Source organism: Penaeus vannamei, chromosome 18, assembly GCF_042767895.1.
Source record: "Penaeus vannamei isolate JL-2024 chromosome 18, ASM4276789v1, whole genome shotgun sequence".
NCBI classification, from domain to species: domain Eukaryota; kingdom Metazoa; phylum Arthropoda; class Malacostraca; order Decapoda; family Penaeidae; genus Penaeus; species Penaeus vannamei.
In genome coordinates this window covers 28,337,144-28,347,870 of record NC_091566.1, presented here as the reverse complement: position 1 = coordinate 28,347,870, position 10,727 = coordinate 28,337,144, and positions in this window count along the sequence as shown.

Here is a 10,727-nt window from a genome sequence, read left to right as displayed (position 1 = left end):
ATGGCTAATGATTTGTCCAAATGTCCGCAATCCCTTGTCCCGGCGACGTGGAGGTGCAGCTACAGGTGTTTGTGTACTGCGGCGCCCTCGCGGGGTTTACCATGCGAGGGACGCGTTGGGTTCCGTTGGTCTTTTTGTGATTTTTTGTCTAAAGGGCCGTTTGGTTTATCGTGTGCGGATGATGAGATTATTGTGATAAGGGCTTGAGTTTCATTCTTTTCGGGTGTTTTCAGAGTCTTAAATGTTGGGATACAGGGAGGAAAAGGTGTGGAACGCTGTCTGAATGTCTGTCGTGAACGATGAGTTAAGAAATCGTTAATTTATCGTCTTTGACAACCCCCACGTGTCCGAAGGCGAGGATGAGATGTGGTGATAAGATACATAGCTTTTCTCGAGGATGGTACAACGCGGACGGTTTTAATCCCAGCAGCTCTCGAGGCCGTGAATCTATGAATGTTTATGGCTTTTAGGTGTTAGGCCTACACGCTCGAGGTGGAAAGCGATTGAAGTGTTTTAACGGAAGTCCCTGTAAATGTGAGTCCCTCGGCCACGGTGTGAAGTACCTGAAGGAGGGGTGGTGTGTGTGTGTGTGTGTGTGTGAGAGAGAGAGAGAGAGAGAGAGAGAGAGAGAGAGAGAGAGAGAGAGAGAGAGAGAGAGAGAGAGAGAGAGAGAGAGAGAGAGAGAGAGAATGAATCCGACGGGGATTTCTATCTGGAAATGTTGGTGATGATGATGGTAATGGTTGCGGAGTGGTAGTGATAAGGGCGGTGTGTCAGCAGGGATAGAGGGGCGAGGTGCGGGCGTGCTGGAGGGTAGGACGGCTAAGTGGTTCTCATCGAGGGCGTCTTCAATGTACCGGGCGTTGGTTGGCAGCTGTCTTTGATTACGAAGTGAAAAAAGTTAAATGACGTAATCACGATAGAATGAAGTTTAATTGGAAAGAGAGTAGCAAACTTGGGCGAACTAATGCCGAGATTTCACTCATTTTGAAGACTGGAAGGCAACTTCGTTCAATATATATTTTTTTCTTTATCATTTTTGAATCAGACGCTAATGCCACGGGTTAAAAAAGAAAAAGAAAAAAATCCAGAGACGCCTCTTCCCTTAACAAGATGACCAAAGAAGTCGACGAAAATATGCCCCGACTTAACCGAGTGAGGCGTAAGTGGAAAAAAATAACTGGGAGAAAGCACTGGATAATAATAGGCCTAGGAGGGTAGGGTAGGATTATGGTAATGGCCCCGCGCCCAGGATACGTCACCAGACTTTATGGAATGGAGGGGGGGAGATGATGGTAATTGTGTGGGAGTGGTAATGGTTGTAGTTATGGGTTATGGGAGGTAGTTTAGATAATGCATGAGCTATTGGCGCATGCTGCTCTATGCTGCCAGCCCACACGAGGCGAGTGCCATGGGCGGGGCCTCGGCGCCCATGAGGAAGCTTCGGCACTCACTCTAGAAGGGAAAAATATTGGACAGATCATTTAAAATCATGATATGACTCACGATGAAGGCAGCTATTAGATACAAATGGATTATATACCTGTGATTTATGATGAAAAATATGACTAAGTAGGACAACTGACGAAGATTTCTTAAAAAGTCGTGCCAGCCGAAGCGAAGGAATGCCACGTTCGGAGGAAGAGTGTGGGAAGGATCGAGGCCGAGGAGATTACTCATCCGTCAGGCGGGCACGTCGGAGGCAAGGCGAGGATATATGGGAGTCCCCTGTACCCTTCACCTCCCATGGCGGACGTGCCCACCTACCCTCGGCGGGGCTTACACGGCAGGCCACTCCCGCCGCTGATGAAATCCAAACAGGTTGTTGTTGTCGTTTTTTCGGAGCTTCGAATATATAAGCTCGTGGAGTGGGAGGTAGGGGGGGGAGAGGCCGAGGGGAGAGAAAAGGAGAGAAGAGGAAAGCAATCATTAAAAAAGAAAAGAAAATCGTTCTCTCTTCTGACCTTGCGAATTTCATTAATGGCTTCCTGTGCCATGTTGGCAAGTGACATTTTATTTAAAAGTTCCATTTTTGTTATTTCCTTTTTTTGTACTTTGCCATTAGACCTATTTTTCTCGGGACCTACTTTCCCTCCCCATCGCTGAACTCCGAACAAGGGGGAATAAGCCAAGACGAAAGACAGGGAGGAAGAAAAGACCCAGAGGAAAAGTTGCTCTGGGTAAACTCGTGATAAGAAACCTTTCTCGAATTCTCTCTGAAGTCTACCCGAGCGGACAGGTAAAAGGTGAGAGTAAACACGAGGAGAGGAGCAATGCGAAAGACAAATCAGAGAGGAAAGTGAAGGAGGAGAGAGAGAGAGAGAGAGAGAGAGAGAGAGAGAGAGAGAGAGAGAGAGAGAGAGAGAGAGAGAGAGAGAGAGAGAGAGAAGAGAGAGAGAGAGAGAGAGGATAAGGGGGAAGGAGAGGAGGAAGTGAAAGAGGACAAGAAGAAAGGAAGGAAGGGAGGAGGAGAAGGAGAGCGACAGGGATTTGAGGCGTCGGGGCGAGAGGGATCAAAGAGTCGAAGCAGGAGAGGAAGAGAAGGGGAAGATAATGGACGGAAGGAGAGGAGGAGGAGCCGGTGACAATTATGGTGACGGGAGAAGAGGAAGACGAAGATAAACAATACATTGAACCCAAAGTAAATGAGAAAAGATTGGGGAACGAAGACGATGGCGATAAAGAAGAGAAGGAATAATGGTGATGATGATGATGATGATAATAATGATTATGATAATGATAATGACAGCAGTAATCATGACTGTAATGATAATTGTCATGTTATTGATAATGATAAAAACAATACTACTACTACTATTACTGATGATAATAATGATAACAACAATGATAATAATAATAATAATAATAATAATAATAATGATGATAATAATGATGATGATAATGTTAATAAAAGTAAAGAAGCACGAATGAAAGCCAGAAGGCGAAGGGTAGAACAAGACCAAACGAAAACAAAAGGCTAAAAGCCGAGACGAGACGGCGCAGGATTCCCACGGCGCCCTCCGCCAAGCAGCCGGAGCGTCTCCCGCGTTCGTCCTTCCCTCGGGATAATGGGATTCCTGAGACAGACGAAGGCGCGGGAGATTTGAAGAGTGGTTAATGCAGATTCCGCGAGAGATAAAAAGAGACGGGGCGGCCATTAACATAGCGTTGTCACCAAAACAGAGGAGCGGTAGATGGTCTTATCATCAAAGCGATCTCCCTAATATACATGAGAGTGTTGTATGTTGTGCCGTGCCGGGTTCTTGGGACGTGTTCCTTTGTGCCGTGTGCTCTTCTGTTGGGTGTGTTACGCCGTGTATCCTGGTGTTGTGTGTGTTCTTGTAGCGTGCTTTTGAATGGAGAGGAGGGAGGTAAAGGCAAGACAAGGGAGGGAGGAGGGTCAGAATGTGTTTCAAACCTTGTTTTCTCTTCCATCTTCCTTCCCATCATCCTTCCCACCTTCCCTCCCTCTCTCCTTCTCTCCTTCCTTTCCCACCTTCCCTTTTTCCATCTCTCTCTCTCTCTTTCTCTTTCTCTTTCTCCCTCCCCCCTCCCTCCCTCCCTCCCTCCCTCCCTCCCTACCTCCCCTCCCTCCCTCCCTCTCTCTCTCTCTCTCTCTCTCTCTTTCTGCCTCCCCCTCCCCCCCCCCCTCCCTCCCTCTCTCCCTCTCTCGCTCCCCCCTCTCTCCCTCTCCCCCTCGCTCTCTTTCTCTTCCTTTCCTCCCAAGTAGTAAGGCAATAAGTGGGTATGAAAGAGCGATCGAAAGATTCCAAGTGGATGATTACTTTCGGAGTAACTGACTTCTTTGCCAGTATACGCACAAGCAGCGGCCATTAAAACCCCTTGATGGCGCGCTGGGAACCTATAGTAGTCGTGGGGAGGGGGCGAGGAAAGGAAGGTCCGAAGGGTGGAGGGGGGAGGGGTGGAGGAGAGGATGGCGGAAGGAGACGAAGCAACTGATGAAAAAGTACATTAAGGAAACATGAGAAACAAACAAACGTACAAGTGAAAAAAATGGAAACCAAAAAAGATTTTGAAAAAGGAAACAAAAAAAGATTAGAAACCACCCTCACACAAATAAAAGAAAAAAAAATGGAAACCGCCTTCACACAAATAAAAGAAAAAAATAGAAACCGCCTTCACACAAATAACATCCAACAAAACAAAAATTGAGAACCCACCTTCACACAAACCAAAGAAAGGAAAACCTCAGACTTAAGACCATCCCGAAGGAGAGGAGAAAGGCGCTCTGTCGGATCCTCCAAGCAGCATCCAACAGAGTCGTTCGTTACCTGCAGATTCCCGAGATGGGCGGCCGTGATAAGCAGCATCCTTGGCCTCCTGCGAGTTCCATAGAAAACGGGATCTCTCGCGGTCGTGTGTTCTTCGATTTTGATTTGAAGACCGATTTTTATTATATATATTTTTTTTCATTTTGTTCTAGGTATTGTTGATTTATAGGTATATTTTGTATGGTTACTTATCTATTTTTTAGTTTATTTATGTATATGTTTGAATAACCTACATACGCATCCTGTTTTTTATTATATATGTGTATTTATTTATTCGTAGTATTATATATATATATATGTATATATATATATATATATATATATATATATATATATATATATGTATGTATAAACGTCTCTATATATAGATAGGAAAAAATCTTCAGAGACCAGTATTTGTGCGCATTTTCGCAGCGGGTTCCGTCGGGCGAGACACCTTTAAAACGCGCTCCACTCCGGGCGGTTATTATTGAACAGGGTCGTTGATGTAGTAGTTTCGGTGCTGAATTACAGACTGTATTGATTGTGTGTGTGTGTGGATGTGGATGTAGATGTGTGTGTGGATGTGTGTGTGTGTGTGTGTGTTTGTGTTTGTGTGTGTTTGTGTGTGTGTTTGTTTGTGTGTGTGTGTTTGTGTGTTTGTGTGTGTGTTTGTGTGTGTGTGTGTGTGTGTGTGTGTGTGTGTGTGTGTGTGTGTGTGTGTGTGTGTGTGTGTGTGAGAGAGAGAGAGAGAGAGAGAGAGAGAGAGAGAGAGAGAGAGAGAGAGAGAGAGAGAGAGAGAGAGAGAGAGAGAGAGAGAGAGAGAGAGAGAGCTGTGTTTATATATAATGTATAATATCCTGTGATATTTATTCTCAATCAAGAAATGTTATTGATTTGGTTTGTAAACATTGTATAAACACAGCCGCCCTACCCACGCCGTATCTGTTTATTATCAGGACAATGAATTACAATATATTCCAGAATGTCATTTGACTTTATGGGCGTTCCTTGGACAATTTTCAGCGTTCATCAGCAGACAATGAACCGTAATTCTGAAATGACGTTCAACCGAAAGCGATTGGCATTTGAATGACATTTCGAGCGAGTCAGCCTCCTGTTGCCAGTGCTCGTATCTTACTTCGTGACGAAAAAAAGGCCATGATCGCAACCGAACACACAAAACGATAAATAGAAATCAAGGAAAGGAAACGGACACTGCCACATCTCGCCGTCGGGGAAATCTCGGGCTAAAAATGTGAGATCCGCGTGTTTACCTGAGCTGACCTGTCCTTCACTCGCTAATGAGCCGTGACCCCCTTTGTCGACATGACCTGTCCTGAGGGCGGAAAGGGGACACATTAAATACGGGTCAGGGACTGTGGCGAGGTCAAGGGCATGGCTGCGATACAGCCCTTCATGATTTTTACTCGTTCAACGGCATAATCACGTCGGGATTTTTTCGAATAGCAAAATAAAAATGTGTTAAAATACTTTATCAAGCACATGCATTTCCCCGAGTAGTATAGTGCCATCGCATTAACACGCTACTGTAATTATTTGCACTTTAAGGTTTTGAGAGCATTTCAGGACACGAACGCGACAAATCAAACATTTCTGTAAAAAGCCTCCCATTTAGTGTGGCATTTTCACGTTGTTCAGCGAAGCAGCGCGAGCGCCGCGTTTCGACACTTAACAGCGGCACTAATAGCCAGGCTCCCTTTTACAGCAAGCAGACAAGCACTGCGAGCGTTTTTCTTTATGCTGCTGTTGCTGGTTTTCTTGTTGTTGTTGTTGTTGGTGGCGGTGGTGGTGGTGGTGTATTACGATGGGATAAGAATAAGATATACTTGATTTTAGATATGTAGAGAGATATATTCTAAAATGCATTCGAAAGTATACGGAGATATGAGAGATAGTCTGACAGACCAGCTAGATGTTTAGTTTCAACTGTGTGTCCAGGTGTAAGGGGGCAGGCCAACCTCACCCCCCCCCAAGTGTACTCCACCCCCTAACCTCACAGCTCACCTGTTCCGGATTATTTTAATGATTCATATACCTGTCAGCAATGCCAGGCGATGCGTGAATTTTGTACAAAAAAGTTTTCGTTATTTAGCCCCGGTATAATTAATGGTCTGTTTATGCAGATCCAGGCTCATAAATTTGATTGTAAATTGTAATTTACCGCATGGTGTCTCTGTCAGCGCACTTGGCAATCGATTCCGAAGAGAAGGAATACGAAATTACGAAATGAGCGGCCCTTGGGAACTCAAAGGGTCCCTCCGGCTTCATCGACCCATCTGTAAACAACCGGAAAGAGAGCCGAAAAAAAGCGAAATAGCATTTTGAGTGCCTCTGCACCTCCCCCCCCCTGCCTCCTGCCCTCCTTCCCCTTCCGATGGGAGAACATGTCTCGCTAGAAGACGTGGGTGAGGAACCGCCGTCGCTGCATGTGACGTTTTTCCCTGATGGAGGAACCATGTCCCTTCGGAGGCGTGACTAATTCCCCGAGGCAGCATGTGCTGAGGCCGCCGCCCCCTGGCACGGCGGGGGGCGGGCGGGGGTGGGGGTGGGGGGCAGGAGGCGGCCTCGTAAACCTATTTTATGACATTAAGACCAGCGACATCCACGGCGGAATTCTTTCCTTCCAGTTCGCTACCGACTTCCGCAGGAAAACAATTATAAGCCATGGGAAGAGAGCACGTGTGGGGGCGCCGGGCTCGCCTCCTCCCTCCTCCTCCTACTTTTCTACGCCCTTCTTTTTCTCTACGCTTCCGTCCCCATCTAAGTCATCGTTGTCTTCCTTCCCCCATCCTCCTCCTTCTCTTTCTTCTTCTACTACTTCCTCTTCTTTTCCTCCTCCTCCTCATCTTCTTCTTTTCCTCCTCTTCCTCATCATCATTCTCATCCTCATCCTCCCCCTTCCCCTCCCCTCCATTCCTCAAGTGGTGCGTGCGAGGTCACGCGAGCGGCGTCGAAGGATCCCATCGCCGGATCCCACGCTCCGCCGAACCGGTTGGCGCCTCGTCCTTCGGGGGGCGACTGGAGCGCTCACTGCTGTCCGTTTCGTTCAAATCGCGGATTATTTTCACTTCTCGCGCGGGGGGTGGGCGTTGGCGGGGGTGGAGGGGGTGGGGGAGGGGGGTCGTGGAGTCGGGGCATCTTTTAGGAGTAAACTGATATGCCCTTAGGGGTTGAGGGGGGTCTGAAGTGGCTTAATGTGACATGAGGGCGCCCTCGAGTGCTGCGCTTGTGTATTCTGACCGCATTCGATCTGGCGTCGTGTACTCGCGGGGATATACACGCGTAAGCACGTTCATGCACGCACATACACTCACGCATGTACATAATTCACACACACACACACACACACACACACACACACACACACACACACACACACACACACACACACACACACACACACACACACACACACACACACACACACAACTACCTCCCCCTCCCCACACACACATCTACCTACGCTCCACTCACCCACAAACACACGCTAAAAGGAAAAGTAGCAAACAAACCTACTCAGAAAGTAAAATATTGACTAAACGGTATTAGATGTCTGTGGATGGGCGTGGGTTTTGCTTTCCAGGGGCGGTGTACTTATAGAAATTATCTACCATCGTTTCTTTCTTTTTCGTTTGTTGTGGTTGTTTGTGTGTGGATATTTCGTTTATTTTGTTGTTTGTTGTTTGATTATTTTGCCTGAATGTGTGGTTTGTGTATGTGTGAGTATGTGTTTGTGATTGTGTGATTTTTTTATTAGGAGAGAATCAGAAAAACAAACAAAGACTAAGAAAAGGAAAAGAAAAAGACGAATGAAGACAAGGAAAGAAAAGATCGAAATAAAATAAATCGAGACAATCGACTCAAGAAAAAAAAGTAAAGAAAATAGAGAAAAAGTCTCGAAATTCTTAGGTGTTTTTGGACCCGTGGAAACGCCAGAATGAATAGCAACAGTTCTAGAATGCAACAATTTTTCACACTTTTTTATTATTTTTTTGCAAGTTGCACACAGGCACACACACGCATGGCAGCTTCGTCTCACGGCTCCGCCATCTTGTCATAGAATATTCATATCTTACAAAACTCTTAATTGAAGTAGTAGATTTTTTTGAGGGGGATTTTGATGTTTCATTCGAAAGGGGGCGGGGGGCGGGGGAGAGGGGAGGTTAGGGGGAAGGGGGGTAGTCTACTTCTTCGGGGAGAGGAGAGTGAAGTGGAGGGGGTGAGGCGGGTGCGGGTAGAGGTGGAATGATAGCAGTTAAAGTGTATAAAATAAAAATAAAATTTAATGACGATGCAGGATTTAGCGAAAAAAGAGGGGTAAAGAAGAGAGGATAAGGAATAGGATGGGAGATAAAGATGGCTTCGGGAATAATGGAAATGGATCTTATTGATACAAGGGTAAGCCGGTAATGGATGCAGACGGAGAGGGCCGGGGAGGGGTGGGGGGCGTGGGGAGGGGAGGGGAATGGGAATCAGATTCTCTTCTTTTTCACTCCTCTTCTCTTTTAACGTTAGTCTTTCTTGTCTCTTGTGTCTGTTGGCCTCTCTGTTCTCTCTGTTCTCTCTCTTTTTCTCTCTCACTTATTCTCTCTCTCTCCCTCTTCCTCTTCATCGTCCTCTCTCTCTCTCTCTCTCTCTCTCTCTCTCTCTCTCTCTCTCTCTCTTTCTTTCTCTCTCTCTCTCTCTCTCTCTCTCTCTCTCTCTCATATTCTTATCAAACGGAAAATACCAAGACTTTCACAGACGTAATTCGGTAAATTGAGATGCATTAGAAGGAAGAAGGGGGCGAGGAAATGAAAAATCAGAAAGAAGAAAAATTGAGAGGAGGAGGAGGAGAAAGAAGAGAATGATGAAGATAAAGGAAAATAAGATAGAGAGAGAGGAAGAGAAAGATACGAGGAGAAGGCGGAGAGAAAGGGAAGAAAGAGAAGAAGAAAGAGAAACAGACGGAGGAGAAAAGAAAGGCAGAGGGAAAGAAGACGAAATAGAAAGAAAAGAAATAGTGGGAGGAAGAGAAGAAGACAGAACAAAAAAGAGAGAGATGGAAGAGATCGAGAAAGAAGAAGCGTGCGAAGGAATTTCGAGCAATCCTTCAACAGGAAATGAGTGAGAAATGGGAAGGATTTTTCACGTTGCCAATAAGGTCCCTCGGCTTAGTCTTGAAGGAGCCAGAAGGATATTTCGGCCATTAATTCACGGAGAAGAAAATGCTGAATCTCCACCGAAATTCAGGAAGGATGCACAAAATACCAAAGATTCAGATTAAATTTGATAAAAGCGTCCATGCGAGAAATATAAAAAGTTTATATAAATCATAAAACGCGAAGAGACATTGTAAAAAAATATATTTCTAAATTGTTTAAAAACGCCATGAAGTTCCATAGATGTACAAATCATGTATAAAACATTTCTAAATAGTTTAAGAACACCGTGAAGCTCCATAGATGTACAAAACATGTATAAAACATGTCTCAGAAAATATATATGGAAGGTCGACTCCAACATGGGAGGGAAGTGACATGCGATGACCCTCTTGACTCGAGCAACCCGAGGAGGAAGCAGGAGAGGAAGAGAGGAGGGGAGAAGAAGGGAGGAAGAATTATAAAGAGCGTTGGAAATTCGAGGGAAATGGAAGGAAGAGGGTGAGGGGAAATGGGAAGAGACAAGGGGAAGGGGAGGAATGGAAGACCTAACGTAAGCTAGCCTTTGACTTGACTTGGATTGACTTGACTTTTGACATGACTTGGATTGACTTGATTTTTTACTTAACTCTGATTGGATTAACTTGACTTTTGACTTAACTCTGATTGACTTGACTCGACTTGACTTGGATTGACTTGACTTGACTTGGATTGACATGGCATATTGATTTGACTTGACTTGCTTTGACTTGACTTGGCCTAACCTAACTTAAAAGAGAAAGGGGAACGAATGGAAGACCCAAAGAAAAGGAAAGGAGTAAGTCGCAGCGAAAACATGGCACAAAAAGGGGAAGAAGAAGAGGGTGGGGGATAAGGAAAGAAAATGAATAAATGGGAAGCCAAAGGCATGGAATTTGTGATTGGAAGTTCTTAAGGGTCGAGGAATAACAATGGAGAAGTTAGGCGATGGAGAGGGAGAAGTTACGAGGTGTTGAGGGGTGAAGTTACCGCGAAGAGAGGAGGAGGTGAGGGAGAGAAAAAAAGGAGGAAAGAAGGAGGGACCCAAAGAGGATCTAATGATAGGAAGAGAGGTAGAACGATCACGCAGAACAGAGAGAGAGGGAGGGGAAAGAGGGAGTTGACCCATAATGAGGGAGAAGGGAGTGAGTGGGTAAGGAAAGGGAAGAGGAGAGGGAGAGGGGGGGCAGTCAGGAGGAAGTGGAGGGTGGGGCTAGGGGGAGGGGGAGGGGGAAAGTCAGGAGTAGGTGGGTAGGGGTTATGGGAAGGCTGA